The sequence below is a fragment of the Phoxinus phoxinus genome (assembly GCF_949152265.1).
Source record: "Phoxinus phoxinus genome assembly, chromosome: 12".
Lineage (NCBI taxonomy): Eukaryota > Metazoa > Chordata > Actinopteri > Cypriniformes > Leuciscidae > Phoxinus > Phoxinus phoxinus.
Window position 1 is genome coordinate 25,880,232 of NC_136887.1, and position 21,485 is coordinate 25,901,716.

A 21,485-nucleotide genomic window follows, 5' to 3' on the forward strand; every position below is an offset into this window, starting at 1 on the left:
ACATGGACACCCTTTAAAGAAAACCAAATGAAACCTCTAGATCAATGATTTTGTAAGTGTTATTAGAGAGCAAATTGGAAATGAATGCTGTCCAATTATATTTCTCCGAGTCATTAAGTCTTAATCAGTTGTATTGTGTTGTGTTCTGTTTTGTTTGCTCTTTCAATAGAAAAGGAAAAAAAAGTGCATTCATTTGGTTATGCCACTGATTTAATGTACCTTTGATGAAATGTGTTTATCAAATAGTGTGTATTGTGGCTAGAGTCAAGGTTTACCCAGTAACCCAGTACTGCACACTTCGGGTGTCTGAAAGGTGCTGCCTTCACAGGCAGTATACAGAGAAAAAATATCAACACCTGTCCAAATTCAATGTGCATAACATCCTGTCTACTGAGATGTCTTCATCTGGCTGGTCTTTGAAGGCAGCATTGTATCCTCCACTGCCCATGATATCCCACAGTCTTGTGCGTTTGGTTCAGTGGTTGCTGGGAAGAATAAAAATGCTGTTTTGAAGGAGTAGTTGATAGAGGGAAATTCACAAGTCTTTTTCAACTTATGACTCAAGTTCTACTGAGAAATAAGCAATGTAGTGACATTATTGTTGACTTGTGAGAAATTATCACAAGTTATCACAATGATGTTCCTCATTTTTAAGTCACTTTAGAAAAATGTACGTTCAAGCGTGGGAATTTTTCCACGGATACCCCTCCTCTTTCCACCCCTTATGGGTTGAACTTGTGAAGCGTGGGAAAATTCTCATGCTCAAGTATTTCTAAAAGGTATCAGAGGTGTATTATGGGTGTTATTGTTTGTTCAATGTGAAAAGGTGAAGAAAAAAACATTAAAAAACAATATATTTTCAAACTTTTTAAAGAAATGTATAATAATGGGAATATTGTCCCCATGGTTAATCCAGCTTTTATTGGGGTCATAAATCACTCAAAATGACAAAGTACCTAATATTGTCTCTAACTGACATGAGTGCGACACTGACAATAGTGTCAATCATAGTGTCAATAGTTCACCTGACTGTGAAGGAAACCTGCAATTTGAACACCTATAATAAACATTAATATTTATTAATGTATTCTGGCAAGCAGTTTTGTTGGTAAGAAAATCATGGTGTCTATATTGAGTCTTGAACAACGTATATGCTTGTCAACATGAAAAATAATCCATAACCATTTGCAATACAGCGATTTAGTATAATAAAGTTCATTAATTGTGCAGTCTTACCATACTGGTATCACAGATTTCAATATTTGGTGGTTTGTATGCCTGCTTGAGGTCTCTATTAAAGTTTTAAAGCAGTCTTTTAGTACCGCTTTCATAGTGGTCACGTTCGTAACGGAGAACTGTAACACCCTTAACATTGTTTTTTCTCATAAATGCTGACACGGAAAATAAAATGTACGGAAAATGAATGTTTGCACAGTGTAATTCACAGAACTCCTAAAAAAATATGTTGTCCGCTAAAACTTCGAGACTTTTTTTGTCATGTCCGTAACACATGTATATTTCCCTCATCTAAAATATAAAACGTGTGTGTAGACTAGACTGATATTTTGCTAATGTCTGGACTGATTTAGTAAGGGATTATGAATATAAACAGACAGTTCAATATACTGGTATTAAATGCATTCTCTGAGAATTTATATTTCAAGTTTTGACTGCAAATGTCATGTCTATAACACTAAAATTGCCTTTAACAAAGATTAATAAATGCTGTAAAACTCTCATTAGTATTAATTAATGTTCATTCGTACATGTGTTGGCAAACATGAACTAACAATGTTAACAAAGCATACATTATTATTGTGAGGTGTTACCAATAGTCTTGATAGCTTTCACTCTGGGACAGTCTTATAGTTGGTATGATTTTCAGCATAATTCAACTTATCATTTTCTCTGCTTCTCAGACAGAATGTGATCATTTCCAGTCATTTTCTAAACCATAGAAACATGAGTTCCCGGACAGATTACTCAATGACTGCTCTTCAAGGACACAATGGAAAGCTAATTTTGACAACCGTACTCGTATATCTGATAATGTTCTGTTTCTTTGTCTGTTATCCAGTATGAGACCCTCTTATGGAGGGGAAATGAATACCTCATTCTTAACCGAGACCGTCGAGTGGGCGCTGCCTCAAATTTGCATTCAGTTTCTGTCCGGGGTCCGTCAGAATTCAAAACATGCATATTTAGCATTTCATTTTCACTGTCACATCCCACTTAATATCACGGTGCTTCTCCCACCTGCTGAGTCCATCACTGGTACGATGAGAAATTAATGAGACATTCCCGGTAAATGCTACTTTGCAGCCCACGGCTAGTGTTGTCCTCCAGTGGTAGGAGATTCACACAACATGGATCCACCTTTATCATCAATGGGGTGTTCCTTGTCAATGGCACTACTTCAAAGACTAACTTGCTCTTTTCTACTCCACATGACTAACTTAGAGAGGGAACATGAGAGGAGTCATGGGTAAATGAAAGTCATTACAGACTCCAGAAGCTACAGCGAAAAATGTCAAAATCGTTTGGATTTTAGGCGGGTTACGACTCTGAAACTGCTGCATTATCTTCCATTGGTAATCAGGAATCACATCAAATACACCACAGGGTACGCAGAGATAGAAAAATGAGCTAACTTCAGGGGATGGTGTTCAGAAATTGGGAGAAAGAAAGAGATGCCATAAACCCATGATGTTTGCTATACCAATGTTTAAGTGGTGGTCTTGGTAATCACAAGAGAGACCACCACCACATGAAATACCATCACTAAGTAGTGTCTGTGTGGGTGTTTTACACATATTGTGTACTCATACATTTCCTCTACATAAACAGAAATAGCTGCATTGTCTGAGCGCTGTCGGTGGCGTTACTTGTGAAATAAAGTGATGCATCATGCTCATTCTCATGCTCCTCATGCGTCATTTTAACATCGCATTGACGAATATATATTGTGCCTCAGCGAGCCTCGATTAGATATTACAGTTTTAGTTACATCTTACATAATAGACAAAGAATGATCTGTGAAGTCATGTCTTCCCAAGGATTAGTTTGAAAAGGAACAATATGTGGCTAAGTGTTTGCATGTGCGCATATGCATGAATATCTGAGAGTGTGATGCATTTGTAGTTAAAAAGCATGCTTGGCTGAAAAACACCCACTCGGCATCTCAGCGGAGGCTTATAATAACCTGCGATTCTGCATCCTCTCAGCTGGCTCATCAGAATTCTGCACCTCTTCAGGGAAGCTTTAGATATTCCATATTAACAACCTAGACTGCTACCGTTTCACTTTGCTTTTTTTGTCATACCTTCTTGTAATATAGACAAATATCAGAGGAGGATCACTGTAATTTATCTAATGGGTCCTTTAGCACTTCAGCTAGATTTCTGTGTATTGGATCAATATAACTGGGGAAAGCAACATGTCCACTTGTATAAGTGTTTCTGGTGGATGAGTGGCAATTCAATAAATAAATAAATAAATCTATGCACTTCCATTTGATGATGTTGGAGTTTGGTGTCTGCATTTATTTGATCAAAAATACAGTAAAAATGTAATGTTGTGGAGTTTTATTATATTTTAAAATAACTGTTATCTATTTGAATATATTTTGTAAAGTAATTTATTCCTGTAATAAAGAATCAGCATATTAGAACGATTTCTGAAGGATAATGTGACACTGACGCCTGGAGTAATGGTGCTGAAAATTTAGCTTTGCCATCACAGGGATAAATTACATTTTAAAATAGACAATTTTTTTTAAATTATAGTAATTTTTCATAATATTACTGTTTTTGTTTTTTTTTGCTCGAGTTTTGATAAAATAAATGCAGCCTTCAAAACCAAAAAGACGTTTGACCAAGAGTGTTTATTGATAAATTAAATTGTATGGGTGGAAGAACACTTCCAGAATACATTACCTGTGTTTAATTTCTTTGAATATATATATATATATATATATATATATATATATAATTATTCTTCCTGCATGTCATTCTTGCTCAAATTTCAATTCAACTTCCTATCCAGTGTGACCAATTTAATTTAAATTCAATTCTGAATTTTGCACAGCCGTTACATTAGAATGTCAATAGTCTCATGTAGATTTCCAACTATACTCATAGCGCCAAAGGCGGCAGGCATCTTCACCTACGCCTCAGCCAATTAGAACTCTCCTGGCACTCAAGTCAGAGCACATAAAAAGGAAGTTAATGCAGACTCTCTTTCAGCCTGTGCACCTTCACCTCACTCCATATTCAAACATCGCTGTGCAAGTCTAATCCAAATCTAACACTTGTGCTGCTGAATGATCCATAGGCTTCTACTCCAAGCTGATGGCATGTCGGTAAAACAACGCTGTTACCTTCCTAGGAAATCTCCATCGTTTGAATGCAAAATTCATGAGATCATTGTAGTTAAAAAACACCCAACTGTTTAAACAAAAATGTGTCCTGCGTGACGCCCCAATGAGAGATTAGTAGCACGACAGGTCAATTAACAACCATCTCACGCGATACTACACTCATCTCAAATAATAACTGTTTATTATCTTCAATCATTCAGTCACTCAGCTATTGTGCCTCTGTTTCAATAATAAAGGGAATGACATTCATTATTGGATTTGACTATTCAGCTTGACACACAGACAAAGGGATTCGTCAAGCCTTGCTATTATCGAATCTAACAAAAGCACATTGGCCTGAACAGGCAGTCCATTTTCAGGTTATTTTGGCAGCTATTCACCCATTAGGAGTATGGACACTAACAGTATCCTCTCTTCATTGTACCTTTTCACCAAAAACATCTTGAGTTTTAATGTAAAGAGCTTTTGTGAGACATTTGAGCAGTTTTTATATTTCCAGACACATGATACTGTGTTCCTTTTACATGTTAGGGCAACATCAGGTGTGTGTGTGTTTTTGTTGTTGTAGCAGTGAAAATACAAATTGGAAGTGTGAGTACTGACAATTCTCACAGGAAGTAAACACTGTGGTGAAAATCCCCTTGTTTAACTTGCCAACAGTCACAGCGGCTGACGATGTGAGACTTGCTTTAGTGTAGGTCTGGTTTCAAACCAGTTTTGTTCTGGCAGTTTTGATCTGGTTTCACACTCACTTGATTCTCATGAATGATTCTTCACATTCATCTTACATCATCATAAACATGCATCAGACTGCCATTCATTTTCCCTTCTTATCGCACTTCGTTGCACGATGACACTGCATGCTCACTCTCGCTCGTATCCAAGATAAAAGGTAAATCTAATGATGTCATCGGCTAAAACGCAGTGTGCCCAGTCGCAACCGAACTCAGACCACCTCCTAAAGGTAGTCCGGTGCGTTCCTGAGTCCGCATGACAGCTTTCACTTTCACATTACCAATTTGTCATGCGAACCGTGCTCTGATTCGAACTAAACACAAAGTCAGTGTGAAAGCACCCTTATTGTGTTTTTGGGATCCAATCAAAATGTTACTTAAACAAGCATATTGTTGCTTCTAAACATTTCTTGTCAAATGCTAATCTGAGACGTCTTACAGGCTGCTGTTAGATAAGGCAAAATAAAAGTAAAAAAATAAAAAAAATCTGGCTGGTGGCAAATGTTAATTTTCCACAGAACAGTGAACATTGTAAATAATATGCAGGCTGTTGCATGTTTGCTTAGTAATATTGCTGGGCTGGTAATTTAAGCAGATTTTTCAAAATGATTTCTGATGCTTTTGACAACACACATCTTGTATTTTGATCAAAGAGCATTAAGGACATTATCATCATTAGCTTGCGTAGCCGTTGGTCATGAAATAATGAAATAACACCGCTTTAATCCCAGCAAATGTTCTTGTTACATTAGCACATATTGGACTCAACTGCAAATAGGACTATTTCTGCGATCAGCTAATGCTGCTAGCCGTCCTTAATGCAAGGATTAGGAGAGGCGCTTTATTAAGGCTAAACCTATTAGCTTTACACCTATCATATATTGTGCAGCAATTGCTTGGGCTTATTTCATATCTCTAATTACCACACAATACGAGCCGCAACTTAAAATACTTTTACTTTCTGTGTCCGCTTCTCAAGACTCTGCTTATTTATTATCTTCCCTCCGCTGCGCTGTATCTCTAGTTAGGGCTTCAAATTTGGGTGAAATTAATTCCTTAAGGGCCGCTCGCCTTCATTTCTGTCTCTGCATCAACAAGGAATCGCTAGGGAGCCACAGATTAGGGGCTGTTCACACCAAAACATGATGTTAAGATCAGCTGCAGCAGCGCATGAAATGGAGGGTGTCCTTTGGTTGCTGGGCAACTAAAGGAAACAAGCATTTTTTTTATTTCTTTCCCCCAGAATCTTGTGTAATCTTTTCCAATAATCTTCCACAAGTGATATTTTTAATGAACATCTTGACTGCAGAAGTTGCTTGGAAAGTACAGGTTTGTAGTACTTTACTCCGTGGGTGAATAGGCTGTAAACGCTATACTTACCAGAAAGGTTTTTTTTTTTTTAATTGTTTTTTTTTTTTTAATGCATAACGTTGCATATTAGGCTACATTGCAAAACAATCTGAAAGGTTTTGAGAAGTTTAGCCTTGAGATTGATTTTAATTTTATTTGTATAGCGCTTTTCAAAATGTTTTTCTGTTTTTATGTTTGGGTTCCCAGAAACCTCATTGACATCATTGTAAAAACAAGGTTATTTTTGCAATTTACTTCTGATTTTCTTTTCAAGTTTGTTTAATGAGTTCCTCTGACCTAATTAAATCCAAGTAGGTAGATGTTATTGAAGCATTATCCTTCTGTTTTACCACGTTAATTTTTTTCTGTACTCTCTTGTACTTTTCTTAAGTTGTACCACACTTTGGGTTATTATTATTATTTTTTATCTGCTTTTTAAATACACATTATAGAAAATACAGTGAAACAACTAATAAAAAGGCGACTGACTGGAGTGTAACATTTGAAGCTTCATTGAATTTGATTCATGTTTATAGCCTATATCTGTGGTTTCTGCGATGCCAAACAAGTAATAGGCCTATACATTTTCCATAGAGGACAGTTGGAGCTCATCAACTTGTAAACTACGGTATTTCAGGCTATTAAAACAGCCGTGAAGTCTCCCAGACCCCAAAAAGAAAAAAGAGCATTCACTTTGTTTTTTTGGGCACTCATTGAGAAAAGACCATTATTTTAGAAACTAAATTGCATATGAGCCAAAGTCAGAATGAAAATGCACTTTATTGAAAGCGACTGAATCTAGACCAATTATTACTAGGCATCAAATTTTGGCATGAGCTGCTAAAATTTAAAAGCATGCTTTATGTGAAAGTGTTGCAGTCTTGTGTTGAATACTGATTATTTTATGACTGTAATTTTTTTTTTTAAACAAAAAGATACAAACATTTTTTTTTTTATCAATGTCTGTCACTTAAAGTAAATATCAAGTAAAATATTAAGCAATTAATCATTTTGGTGTTTGCTTGTAACATATAGTCATCATTGAACATGTCATTCAGTAGTACTTTACAGAACATTGTGCTTTTATTCAGTCATCTTACATCTTTCTGCCAAAAAAAGTGGCACGGAAAGATGTTAGGAATTGAGGCTGTGTATTTATCATCAAATTCATATTAACTGCTAGCTAATGGCTTTTGATAGCAGGGGTAGGAGTTTGTTTTTGTTTTTGTCAGACTGCTTAGACATCACTGTTATCTGAAGTAATTTATTGGCCTCTCTGCATCTTGCTGCTGGCCACCAGATCCTCTCAATCAAAGTCATTTGAGGATGGATAGTTGAAAGTGTGATGTCTTGGCATACTTTCCATCAGAGGTTTTCTCTCCAACTGAGCATTGATTAGAAATACTAAACACTCTCTGTTTGTCATTCTTGATATGCTTTTTGAAATGACTTGACAGTGAGGGCAAAAATACATTTTAAGACGTAGATCAGACAAATCTAGTTTCTTATCCAGAGAATAAAAGAAGAGAGGAATCTTTTGAGATTCTACTGTCACAGATTAGGCTCTATATTGATATTTAAAATGATATAGAACTGCTATTGATTTCAATTTTAATATTAATTTATTAATATACCAAAGGTTATTGGTATTGCATGTTTTACCAATTCTTTGATTCAAGAAGACCAAGAAATACCACACTATTATAACATGTATAATGGTCTTTAAAGGGGTTAGGACACCCCAAAAACTTTCTTAAAAGACTTTCTTATGTGGAACACAAAATATATATTAAAACAACAAAGTTTTATACAAATAAAGCCAATGACGTCCAGTATACTTTTGGACTCCATAGACTTTCATTCTGTTAACAACAACAACAAAAAAATCTTATTTTGTGTTCGAATAAGTCATACAGGTTTGAACTGACACAAAGACGAGTAAATGCTTGCCGGTTTAATTTTTTTGGGGGAAATCTTTCCCTTTAAATTTCGTTTTTTAAACTGTGCCTCTCTAGTCACTATCTCTTTTAATTAATCTGTTCCACTGCTCTATAGGCATTATGATAAGAAGTTGCCAGTCAGAGATGTTGTATGCACGGCCAACATAAATTGAAATGTTGCTCCTTTGACATTGTTATGATGATACAACACTGTGGGAAATGGATGGTGGATATGTCACTGCCCTCTAGTGATTCTAGTGAATGTCTGATGATGACTGATATCATGCCACAAAAGTTTTGATAATCGCGGTAATACCTAAAGACGGCCAATTAAAGGGACCCCACTGCGGTTACATTTACTGTATTTCCTGTAAGTTGTTTTCATAAATCATTCTCTAATCATTTAGTGAGCGAACATTAAATACAAAGCCCACTGGCATATGCATCGTTCTACTAAATGTGAATGCTTTTGCTGAGTCAACATGTATATGTTTAATTATATAACAAATTTTCAGCAAAGCTGGTATGTGATATGGAGATGAGGCGAGTCAGCTTTACAGAGCAGCAATCTTGACAGAAGAGCGAGTCTTCTGCAGGTGAATCTGCTGACATGCTATAGATAAGAGTAATGAAACGATTGCTGTCGGGTGGAGAGTTCATTGCTTCGATTTCCTGAAGCATATGAGGCGTGTGTTCCATCGTATAATCATACAATATAACATACTGGTCCACTACTTGGCTGTCACAATATTAATGTGTGTCAAATTAAGTCATATGTGTGGGTCTATAGTTGGTCCTGCCAGCTGTTTAGACACAACACAAAGCAACTTTATGCAGTAAGTAACTATTGAGAACTTTAGACCAGGGGTCTTCAATGTTTTTCAGGGCAAGTACCCCTTATACGATAGAGAGCATGCAATGTCGAGAGTAAATCCTGTATTTATATGTAGATGTAACTTCCAAAACTTTGCAGCGTATATTTAGCCATCGGTCCTCTTAGCAGCATGGAAAACTAAACTTTTATTCAATAGATTATAGCTATATATAGCCTCGAAAGAGCGCTCACTTTACAACCACTGGAAAGCTGTCACTCATCTCCATTCATGATCTCACAACATTCCATTAAAATCAATAAAGTTGTCTACACACACTGCATAATGAATCTCTCTTACTTACAATGTGTCTTTCTTTGTTAATGAGAGGTTTCGCAAGAGCGGACAACTCATTACTGAACAAAAAACAAAAACTGATTGGACATTGAGGTCAAGAGATCAACAAACATGCCTGTGATTGGCTACATTTCTTACTGCTGCAAAAACACGCTGTAAATAGGAGCATTTCATGTTCTCCAGAGCGCAAACTCCAAAACGCAATGGAGTGTTTGCCAAATCTGTTTCAGTATCAACTGAGGGTGCTCTTGCTTTCATTTCAGAATGCTTATATTTAAATAAGATGTTTTTTTTTTACCCATGGTTTAATGTGACCCTGTTTAACAAAAAATAATAATAATTGTGATCAAACAATAATTGGCAGACCTCCTGCAGTACCGCTGCGGACCCCCGCTTGAAAACCCTTGCTTTAGACTATTATAGGGTGCACATTTCTATAATTGTTTGGATATTTTACCTGTTAACCGACTTGCAGCTCTTGAGTCAAGCGAGAGACTGATTACCACAATTAGTTAAAATTTGTATTCTTCTTTGCACATTTCTGGATTGATTGATTTGTGATTGATCACGTTTCTCCCCCATGATTCTGAACAAGCAACTAAACAAAATAGCATGTAATGTTCTAGAGGTTCTGAAAAAATGTTAATTGCTGCAGTATATTTTAAATATTTGATTAATCTGTATTAATCATTGAAAAAATTGCTTTAAATTAATGATTTAATGACAAGCTCATAAATACTTGTTTCATTACTGGACAAATTAGCGTTTTTGAACGAAACTCTTGAATGAATGATTCAATGACTAATACATTTTTTTAACAGTCACTTGTCGCCACCTGGTGGCGTAATAACGTAATCGATACAATCGTTATTTGAAGTGCCAAGTTACTTTCAAAAGGTGATTTGCGATATTTCAATTCGATCAGTTTCGTAGACATCAGTGTTTATATCTGAACTATAAACTTATGTCCCAGTACTTCTGTGATAATTTGAATATGTGTAATACAGAAATGATACGATGTGGTTGAAAAGACTTGGTAAACTGTTTCATAACTCTTTGGGTCAACGCCAACACAGATCTGAATTCTGTTGTGATTTTTGTCAAAGGTTTAATAGACACAGGTGAATTGTTGTCATTTAGGAATGAGATTGTGTGGGTGTTTGAATTGAGATCGCAATGAATGTTTTAACAATTAATCGTGCAGCTCTTATACATATAGTGAACTGCATTAGTGCCTGTCTTCAGTTGTTCACACTCACAGACTGATACAGTGTATACATGTCAGTGGTGCTTTAGTGAATCAACTGAACTGTTGTTCCTACAAACAGCCATTGTGGTTTCAGTTGAGCTATATTTATTTTGTATATTTGCAATCATAAGGCATATGTAATCAACATATTTGATCAAACTTATTAAACATGCAAAGGTTATCCCAGTCTTTTGCAGCAATGACTCAGTAAGCAGGTGTGTATTTTGATTGCAGTACGAAGTTGAGTGAGAGAAAATGGGGGAGGAGACCTCAAACACGTTCTCTGTTTTGTTCTCTCTTACATTAGAAACAATTTGCTATGCTTAATTACCCCCACTTGCATAAAGAGGGGGTACATTTGCATAGCTGTCGGGCATCCTCCCATCACATGAGGATTTAGCCCAACTCCTCAACACAGACACTGTTCTGATCATTTCTCGGGGTATTGTGAAGAGGTCTCTGGGGATGTTGAACAAGGCAGTCTGTTAACACCTGGATGCTGGATTTGATGTTTCAATTTGTGTTTTGTTACAGTGCATTACAGCCAGCAGCAAATGGACTGTATTTTCTCCCAAATACTTAAATCAGCTGTTTAGATCTGTACGAGATTATTATTGTTTATGTTTATGACTGTATAAAAGTTTAAGAACAATTATTTTACCTGTCGTGGAAACCTTTCACTCAACAGATACAAATATATTCTAGGGTCCTGATTATCTTGATTATGGTTATTTTGTGTTAATGATCATCTGACTGTATATTATACCACTGCTACTTCCTAAATACATTAATGGACATGAAACTGAACCATTGACACTGTGTATGAAATTGGTCGCCTGGAATGGTCACTGGTTATGATTTTGATTCAGCCAGTTGGGCTTTATACATTAAAGGGGTCATATTTGATTTAAAAAAAACATTATTTTGTGTATTTGGTTTAATGCAATGTGTTTACGTGGTTTTAAGGTTAAAAAAGTCATTATTTTACACATACCATACATTATTGTTGCTCCTCTATGCCCCGCCTTTCTGAAACACATAGATTTTTACAAAGCTCATTGTTCTGAAAAGCGTGGTGTGCTCTGATTGGCCAGCAATCCAGTGCACTGTTATTGGCCCGAATACCTTAAAGTCCCTGTAAAGTCAAAATTAAGTGTTTGTCACACTGCAGGAAAATGTGTTATAAGCCACCCAGCTAAATTTTAATGATTAAAAAAGGCCGCCAAATAAATAAAATAAGCTATCAAAATCTTGAACAAATGAGCAGTATTCTCTGCTCTCAAACGCTGGGGGCGTGTCCGCTGGCTGCGCTGAAACCACGCCCACTCGCGGGACGAGAGGATGAAGGCCGAGGCGGGAGATAGTCGGTTCGGCCCCATTCACCAGTAACAGCGGATTGTCTGTGAATCCCAGTTGTCTCAGACGAAAGTTAATAAAACTATCCTGTGTAAAATGATCACCTCAGAGGTGGGTGTTGGTGGTGATCCTCAGCTCTCCATCAAGGTGGATCTTCTTGATATGGGAATTTTTGGGAAATTTAAATAAGGAAACCAATCTGTTTTGTAAGTGATCACATCCAGGTAGTACGCATTTTCGTGACGAAGGCATATAGCTTGCAAACTGTAGGCTGTAGTAACTTATAGTACTGACAGTAACTCGCGATAAAGCGGCGAACTGATGCGAATGTGTTCTGTTGTTAGGGGAGGGGCCAGCGTCAGTCTCTCTAGTGCGTCATCGACAGTAGGGGCGGGGCCAGGAACTCACTGGCTCTAGTGTGTTATCGACAGTAGGGGCAAAATTTTTTAAACAAAATTCCGACAAAATCCTGAACACAGCAACGGTGAAAAACTGTTTAACGGTCTAACTCCACAATTCAGTAGTTCACAGTCTTTGTAATGTGTTTTAGCAATACATTTATAATGTTTAGATTTTTTTTTTTTTTGAATTGTGTGATGGAAATGTACCTACTGTAGATACATTTTCTAAACATTTAGAAACTGTTTTCTAAATGCTAGTCACGGCACTCGTTTGGCAGGAGGTGAAACTTTCACAAATTGGTGCGAGTGTATATGCTGCATTTGTAGGTATTAAGGTATTATGTGAGACTACAGAAATGTTCCTATTTCTATAATAATTTATAGGAAAACAATGTAATAAAAAACCTTAATAACAGTTGTCAATAATAGTTGACAAATTTACCCAGTGTTAACCACTTTGCCACTTTTTTTTCTTTTGAGTGTAGATATAAATATGAAGTCCTAGACCACTGTCTAATTGGTAATCTGGATACTAATTAGTCTTGATCCAAAGATACAATCAGAGATGGCAATCTCGCTCAATTTGAATATTTCAAAACAAATCTAGTCTGTGTTGATTGATGTGTTGCATTAGCTTTGATTGTAAGGCTCAAGTCACATACATTAAAGTCATTCCATTACCACAGCGGAAATCAATCAAGTTGTGAGCTGCTTCGCAGATGCAGCCATGAAAAGTGCCCATGTACATTTGCCTTCCAGAGAGAGATATTGCCTGTCCCAATTAACCTCTCTGGCACAACATGTGTATCATTCTCAGTGCTGTTACTTTAAACTCATCTGAGACTCAGTGCTCAAGTACTTTCAGAATTCAAACATATTATTAAGAATGGAAACTAATGCACTATTTCATGAAGCTGGTTACTTCTAATAGAAATATAAGAGGAGGTAATTTGGTACCTGATATTATTCCATGAAAATTATGTATTATTTATTTATGTAATCAAGTATTAATAAATCAAATATATATTGCATTTGTAATGCTTTAGAATGAATGAAATTCAGGTTTCTAGTAATTCAATGCATAATAACAAACAAATAAATAAATAAATACTTTAGCCGGAAAATTAATTTATACCGAGAGCATGTCTCACTCCCATTCTCCCCAGGGATATTATTTGCCATTAGTAGTTTTTGCTTTGAAAAATGCCTTGGACTACCTTGCAACAAAATTACAATATGTAGATAATGACACTAAAAACCCTCCCTTCTTGCTTTTTAGAGATTCATTACTGTATGCAAATGACCACACACAGGCAAGGTGTGTGGCGGATTGATGGACCCCAGTTCTATTAGTCATTTCACTGGTTAATTATGATGAAATAAGGTCCACAGCCCAAGTTGAACAGTGGTGTCTTGGTCCCTCCTACTTGTTCACAGCATGACTGATTTTTCACTCTCTTCAGCAATCACATCATAATTATCAGTTACAAAGTGTTAGTTGGCATCTGTAACACAGACTGTGTTTTTGTCCGCAGCACATAAGGGATAGTGGAGAATATGCTTAAATAAAATTTAACTGTTAATTGCGCCAAGTTTTGAGGATACAATTATATTTATAATGAGCTTAATTTACATAAAGAGGTGTGTTTGTGGTGAAGAAAATGGCAGTGATTTAATTCAAATACAATGAGAGCTTTTAGTGCTCGATGAATAAAATGCAGGTTTTTGTGCTGCAATGCTCCACTTAAAAGTAGTGCAACTCTTATGAATTCGGTCCATTGACCCTTGAGGCCTTTATCAGAATTGTGATTCATTACGATTTGGGCCTCTGTCCCATTTTAAGTCTTTTGTGTCATTGCCTTGATATATTAGTCCAGTTGAATGTGCCAGCACAAATTACTTTAGGCCCTGAATGGGACATGTGCATGGAATGTGATAAATATTATAGCGCTAGTCATAGTCAGGCCTGTAAGCGCTTAGGGGAGTGGGTGGGTGGGTGGAATTCACATTATATTGATTTAAAGATTAAGGCTTTATGTATCCGTAGTGTGCAAGTGCCCCAGTCTGGTCATTTCACTGTAGTGGGTTTATTGTCAGTTGAGTGTGTTCTTTCCCTACAGGTAACCTTTAAGATATTTTCTCCAGTTAATGGGTTGTCATTTAGGTTCAGTGAAAGGCCAACATGATACAGATGATGACTTAATTTTGTTGACCTTTTGAAAATGGTCAGATTTGGTCAAATATGTGTGTGTAAGGGGAGAGAGACCATGCTATAGCATTCCATGAATGCCAAGAGCTCTTTCAATGTGACAGGAGATTTATTGGTGTAATATCACTGGTCCATTAGCACCAGCACACCACGAAAGAAATGGCCAGATCATTACTCCTAAAGTTTAAAAACTACAATAAATTGGTGAATTAATGTAGGTCACAGGCTGCTGACCACTGAAATTGTATTCCAACCCCATTTTTTCCTTCAATGGGGGAAAAAAATCCCAAATAATAAACTAGAACATCTACACAAGAAACTAATCTCTGCTGGAAATGAAATTAATATTCAGAACAGAGATGGAGATATTCTGTGTTGTAGAACTGTCTAAAGCTGTTTGGAACATTACAGAGTTCCTTTGAAAACACACTGACGAAATAAACCGTGAAATTGACTTGAGCAATATCATAATGCTTTGTGTTTTCAATAGAAAATGAATCGACTGTCAGGCGCTGTCAGATCCAACAAGATCCGCCTCTGACACTTCAGAGTGTAAAGCAGCACTTTCACACTCTATGATCAAGTTGTCTGACATTTGCCTGCATAAATCAAGTGTCTTTTCTTTGACTTCCTGTCACATACACTCATGTATTTGTCCCTTGTGTGTCATCCTGACCTTTTGTTTCCTGAAGGTGGGCAGCAAGAGTCATAACTATTACGTAGTGAGGTGTCACTCAGTATGTGTAGACGTGGGAATGAATGGCGTAGGGGTCTCACCCGTAAACTTCCAGGATCTTATTATGGCAGATACGCTTTGAGGGGCTAATCGGTTATTATAGTATTATGAATGAAGCGTGCATTTTCTTACTCAAGACCATTCTGCTGTGGCACTCTGGGATTGGAGATGCTCTTTGTGCTCGATAAACGCGCATCTGTATCCATGACAGTCGTCAAAGCAACAGATATGACCAATTCCGAAAAAGACCATGATATGTCATTAGCCTATTCATAATGTCTTACTATCTTCAAACATATGAAAATGATGCTTGTGCTTGTTGTATAGGCTACCAAAATAATATAAAGATTAATGTGATGGATGTGAAAGATGGATATGAAATGGTGTCGCAGACAGATTGATCCAGAAACACATTGTGAGTTTATGCACTAAAGGAAAATCTCAGTTTTCTATTGATAGAATCATTTTTCTACTCCATTTAAAGGTTGATTTTGGAAAAATGGACTAAAAGGATTTTTTTTTAAATTTGACATTATTTGACAGAATTAAATTTATTCAAACACATTTTATAATGAATAATTAAGACCAAGAGTGATGGTCAAAATGTCAGCACAGGTGTGAGCAAATCGGTTGAATGAATGATTCAATGAATCTCACAAAGGCACACTCGATTGATTGAAAGATCTATTGTAGTAAGAATACAAATCTGAGAATGGAAATTTGTTCAGTCAACATTGATGTAAAATACCCAGTGTGTGTGGAAATACTATTGTGTTTGCAGCCAGGCCAATATGAGTTCTAGATGGCACCCACTGCTCAGATGTCCTTCAAAGCTGCTCTTTGAACTCTCAGCACTGTGGTGCAAAGACACCCGCAGAGACTGCAACTATGTTTTGCAACCAAACCTTTCAGACGACTGCTCAGAAAGACCCTCTTTGACCAAAACAATCTGCTCCCCTGACTTAAATGGTAAAAGCTGAACTCCCCTGAGGGATTTCGTTCAAACTTAATCTCCCTCATTGGCTTCAGAGATGAGAATGAAATGGGCATGCTTGCAAGACCGCCTTGTCATAGCAAAAATAATCATTTTAATTTTCTCTTCTGAATGTCAGGATGACACAGCTTAGTATAAGAAAGTAATTCAGATTGTAATTTTAACTCATGTCGCGCACTCACTGACCAGCGAGTTCTTGTGAAGGTCAATAAGCTATGCATGTTTATTTCTATTACCATCATGTCTAGATGCAAATATCACCCATATTTGTTTTATAAAACCTGATTTGTTCTCACTTTCTTTGATATCTAAAGGCCTTTGAAAGACTAGTTGTTGGCAGACCTTGAACATCTAATGCAATGTGCATGCCTCAGACAGTGATTGACTATACAATCTGGAGGGATATGTACTTTAAGAAACTGATGGATTTTGCTGGCCATATAATGGAAAATAACTTTCTGAAATTGTTACTTGTCATTGGTGCCCTGCTGGCCGTCCTGGATACGGAGTCTGGTTGCTGGACCCTCTGCGTGTGCTCAATGGGTGGGCTCAGTGGTAGCATATGGTCAGAAAGCTGTCATATCCACATACAGGTTTCTCTTTCTGGCTCTGGCCTGTACATCCAAAAGCTTTTATATGCATCTTCCAAAAAGATTTTCTTAATTAGTCCTAACAGATATAGCTGACTTTTTTTTTCTTTTTTTTTCTTTTTGGTATTTTGCTGTGCTACAGAACAGACTGCTCTGTTCTATTCAGTTCATCAACACTTTATACATTGAACAAAAATGGTCCTTCATCAATGTCTTTTCCAAACCTATTGAGTTATCTTGCTGTGTACTGGCCTCTAGGCAGCTGTTTATTAAGACATCTGACCACTAGACAATGCATACTTCATACCAATTTTAATATCAATATTATTGTGGCATTTTGTGCATATTCAAGATAGCCCATGGTAGATCCCTGACTCTTAAACTTTGGCCCTCTCTCACCCCCTTTTCTCGTCGGGAAAAAAAGTAAACTCAGCCTAAAATCAGCCTAGCTTACCATGTCCTCTTCTATGGTACTGCATATTAAAACATCAGTACGGCATAGCCTAAGTCACCTTTGACAAGAAATGCAACATTCAGCACAGTGAGTTGTCATCCAAAAAAATAAAAAAAAAACTCATTATCCTCATTACAAATAATTGCATCATCATCATCACACAATCAGCATTTCAGCTGAATATGGTGACAATTGGCCGGGTTACAAAATGCATGACACACCAAATAAACACAATTTTATGTAAGCCTGACAACACTCAGACCAAAGCAAATTGGCGACAGACACTTCTGCACCAAAGACAGTGAACAGCAATTGTGGCATTTTCACAATAGCCGATTAAATTAATGTAACAGACCGTAATAAACGTATGATTTGGGAAAAATTTGCAGAATTACAGCAAATGCATAATGGTCGCTGAGTTGGTAAATTTACTGTAAAAAATAATACACTATCTAATCAATAAAATTGTGGCAACAGATTACAAGCAATATTGTTAATTAAATTCAACAACACTTTGAGTTAGAATTAATCAAATGAGCTCCTTACAAATGAATAACTGCAAATAGAACACAAAAATTAAGCAGAATTTAAACAAAAATATCAGTTTCCTTGGACAAAAAACAATATGCTAATTTTCACTCAATGGAATTGTTTTGATTTAACAAAAAATAAGTTGGTATTATTATTTTTAATGAGTGGATTCATTAAAATAATTTAAATCTCATTTCAGATATTAATAACAGACATAGATGTCAAAGATGAATTACAAACTCCTTTATTATTGCCAACAACCGTCACAAAAATAGCATCTATTAGTATTCTCAGAGAAAACATTCACTATACTTTACCAACAGAACTGCATATTTTTTCCTCAATTACTTTTTAAAGGCATATCAATTCACACAGAATGAGAACAGTGGAAGTTTGCAGAACAAGTCTCTTTTTTTTTTCTTTTTTTTTTTCTAGGCACAAATTGTTCAAAATACACAATGCAGTTGCGTTGTTTAAGCAAAATAGATATAAGAAACAAGGTTTGCACCTAGATTTGAACAACTGGACTTGGTAGGTATATCTAATAATCTCATATTAAAATGGCAGTGTAGACTTTTGCCAGTTTGAGCTTCGAAGCATCATGCTCCAAGATAATTATTATTTTTTGAATACCTCAAAGGTATACTTTGCAGGCCTGGATAATGGAGATTCAGTGCATACATTAGGTCAAACCAAAGAGGACACAGGGACAACTTTTACCCCCTCAACTCGATCCAGACGGCCAATGTTATCTGTAATGTTATAAGAGGTCACCCCTAGTTGTTGCGTTATACCTGCATACTTTACAGCTCCATTTCATTTCACCTAATAAAAAAGACACAAGTACATTTAATATCGGACATTATTTACATGCATTTTATATACTGTGTATACTGTTTCACCCTATTTATATCTTTTGCTGTAGTGTGCCCGTAATAAATACCAGTTTACATTTCCAAAATGTCCTTATGCCATTGATTGAAAAGTGACCAGCTGGATATAAACTAATGCAATTGAAAATACTAACCTGTCTCAGTCTTTTGCACAGTACTGTTGTATAATACATACTTACATACATACATACAGTCACAACATGGCAAGTTACAAAACCTAACAACAAAAGCAATGCTAAAATACAGCTGGAAAACAGTGCAAAATCGAGTTCGATTTTAATCGAATTGAATTGAGTACTAATATAGGACTTTTGTTTTTTGAATTCTTGCCTGAACTTACCTTTTGCATGTATAAATGACATGTTTGTTTAAAAAAAAAAGTTTGTTTTTTTCCGGTAGAATTTATACAGGCGGTTAAAAAATATGTTTTATCAGTGTTCAAATGCTGTCTGTGCAGGTGGTTTTCTTTAAATAGCTATAGCATGCGTGTTTAACATAACTGAACATTAAAAAAAAAACTTTACATTTATGAATGTATGCTGAAATTAAAGATGCATCAACGGGTATTTGAATTGCTTAGTTTTATAAATTAAATTTATATTACACATGACACTATTCCAGTCACCACAGTAATTTACACTGAGCTTACAGTACAGTCTTTTAGGGTTTAGACAGGCTGTCACCACTCTGGTTTTAATTAGGACTAATGAGCCATATTATACTAATTAGATATGCTTAGACATGCTATAAGAGTTCCTTTGTTGATCAATGGGCTGGTGAAGTCATTATAAGAACCCTGAGGCAAAAGTGTCCAACATGTTTTTTTTTTAAGGATACTTAAGGGATTAATCAGTAGTTATAAATCTGTAGTGAAAGTGTGATAAAGACTGTCCAACAAATCAAAACATTACATTGATCCCACTGCTAACCAACTGTGACCAGAAGATGTTAGTCTAGCAGCTTCTCTGAGTTCCCTACTGCTTGCCAACTATTTTTTTTAGCTTAGTGTTTGAAGCTTCTCTGAGTATTATCTTCCATAATTTAAACACATAACGTTAGAGTTATTTTCATCATCAGTTTTTATGAGTGTGTTGATACAAACATGATAAGTTTTTTTGTTTTTGTTTTATCCTAGGTACACGTCTGTACCCCGCCTCCACCCACTTCACCTTTCTCTGGTCAACCTCGATTGCAACACTATATTTCTCAATGAAATTACTCCAGGTCATCAAAATAACTATATTTTATTGAGAGCTGACAGCAGTAAGTGAAGTTGAGAAATAGACTTTTGTGAATGTGTATATTTAAACCTTTTAGTTAAGGTTAAAACTGTGATTGGAAATTTAAGGGATGCATTCACTGATCTATACAATGTCATTATATAGATCAGTGGATGCATTACATTATTGCTGTAATTATTGCTGAAAAAAGGGAACTTCTATGTCGGAAGATTAACTTGATCAGTGCTCAGATTGGTTAGTAGAGCATTGTCATAATATATATATATATATATATATATATATATATATATATATATATTTTAAGGTTTAACACTAGCATTTAGAACAACACAGTTTTTGAGGTTCTTGGTGTTAGAGGTGACAATTACTACTAGGGCTGAACGATATGGACAAAATTTCATATCTCGATTTTCATGCCAGATATCTCGATATCGATACAATATGATATGACTACGGGGTTCGGTGAAAACCAAGCATTTCTCAGAAAAATAATATAAAATACAAATAATAAGTACAAAATAATACAACAAAAATTTGGAAAGTAACGTTATAGTTTTATTTTTAAGAACAAGTTATAATTCGACACGTTTTATTCATATCAGATACACATTGTGTAAGTAACTTCAGTGTTTACTCTATTCTATTCCCAGTTCACCAGCCACTTACTTTTAAGTATTTCGGGAGAAGTGGATGAATTCACGTGTTGTAAACATAGAGGTTGTAAATCCAACAGATCCGATTCTCTGAACTGCGTCTGCGGCACAAACTAACACGGCGGCGCCCATCGCGCATACAGCTCAACTAACGCGATCGTTATAAAGGTGTTTAAACAACAATATACTTCCACTTGCATGTATTTGACAATCGGAATATCAGATATTTCATACCATAGCTAACACATTTGTGAATATTCTGAATAAAAAAGGAAAAATGTCATAAAAGCAGATCATCATAGCAGATCATCATTCATTCAGCGCTGTTGCTGCTGCGGTGTGTCACGTGACAAGCAATGACGCGTCACCATGGATACGCCCCCAACCCCCCCCCCCCCCCCCCCCCCCCTCTCACAATATAGTTCCCACGCCCCTGGTAGTGTGTGCGTGCTGGCTTTAGCTGTGCATTCAAAGGCACTCGTAAAACTGATGTTTGTTGTGACTGCCAGAGTTGTATGCAGGGCGAGCGCGGAGAGGGGGAATCTATATCGTCGATATCGTTGCTTTTTTCGATAGTAATATCTTGAAAGTTCATATCGAGATATAG

General features: G+C 36.2%; 1 protein-coding gene across 7 annotated transcripts in view; it reads left to right on the forward strand.

Moving 5' to 3' along the window:
- Positions 1-21,485, forward strand: part of lingo2 (leucine rich repeat and Ig domain containing 2) — a 336,136-nt gene that overhangs the window by 76,414 nt on the left and 238,237 nt on the right. For 5 of the 7 annotated variants that reach the window (XM_079631509.1, XM_079631502.1, XM_079631507.1 and 2 more), the window contains exon 4: positions 20,120-20,247. The exons of the other annotated variants lie outside the window; for them this stretch is intronic. The gene's annotated coding sequence lies outside the window, so the exon portion shown is untranslated. The remainder of the gene's footprint in view (positions 1-20,119; positions 20,248-21,485) is intronic. 7 annotated transcript variants of the gene reach the window in all.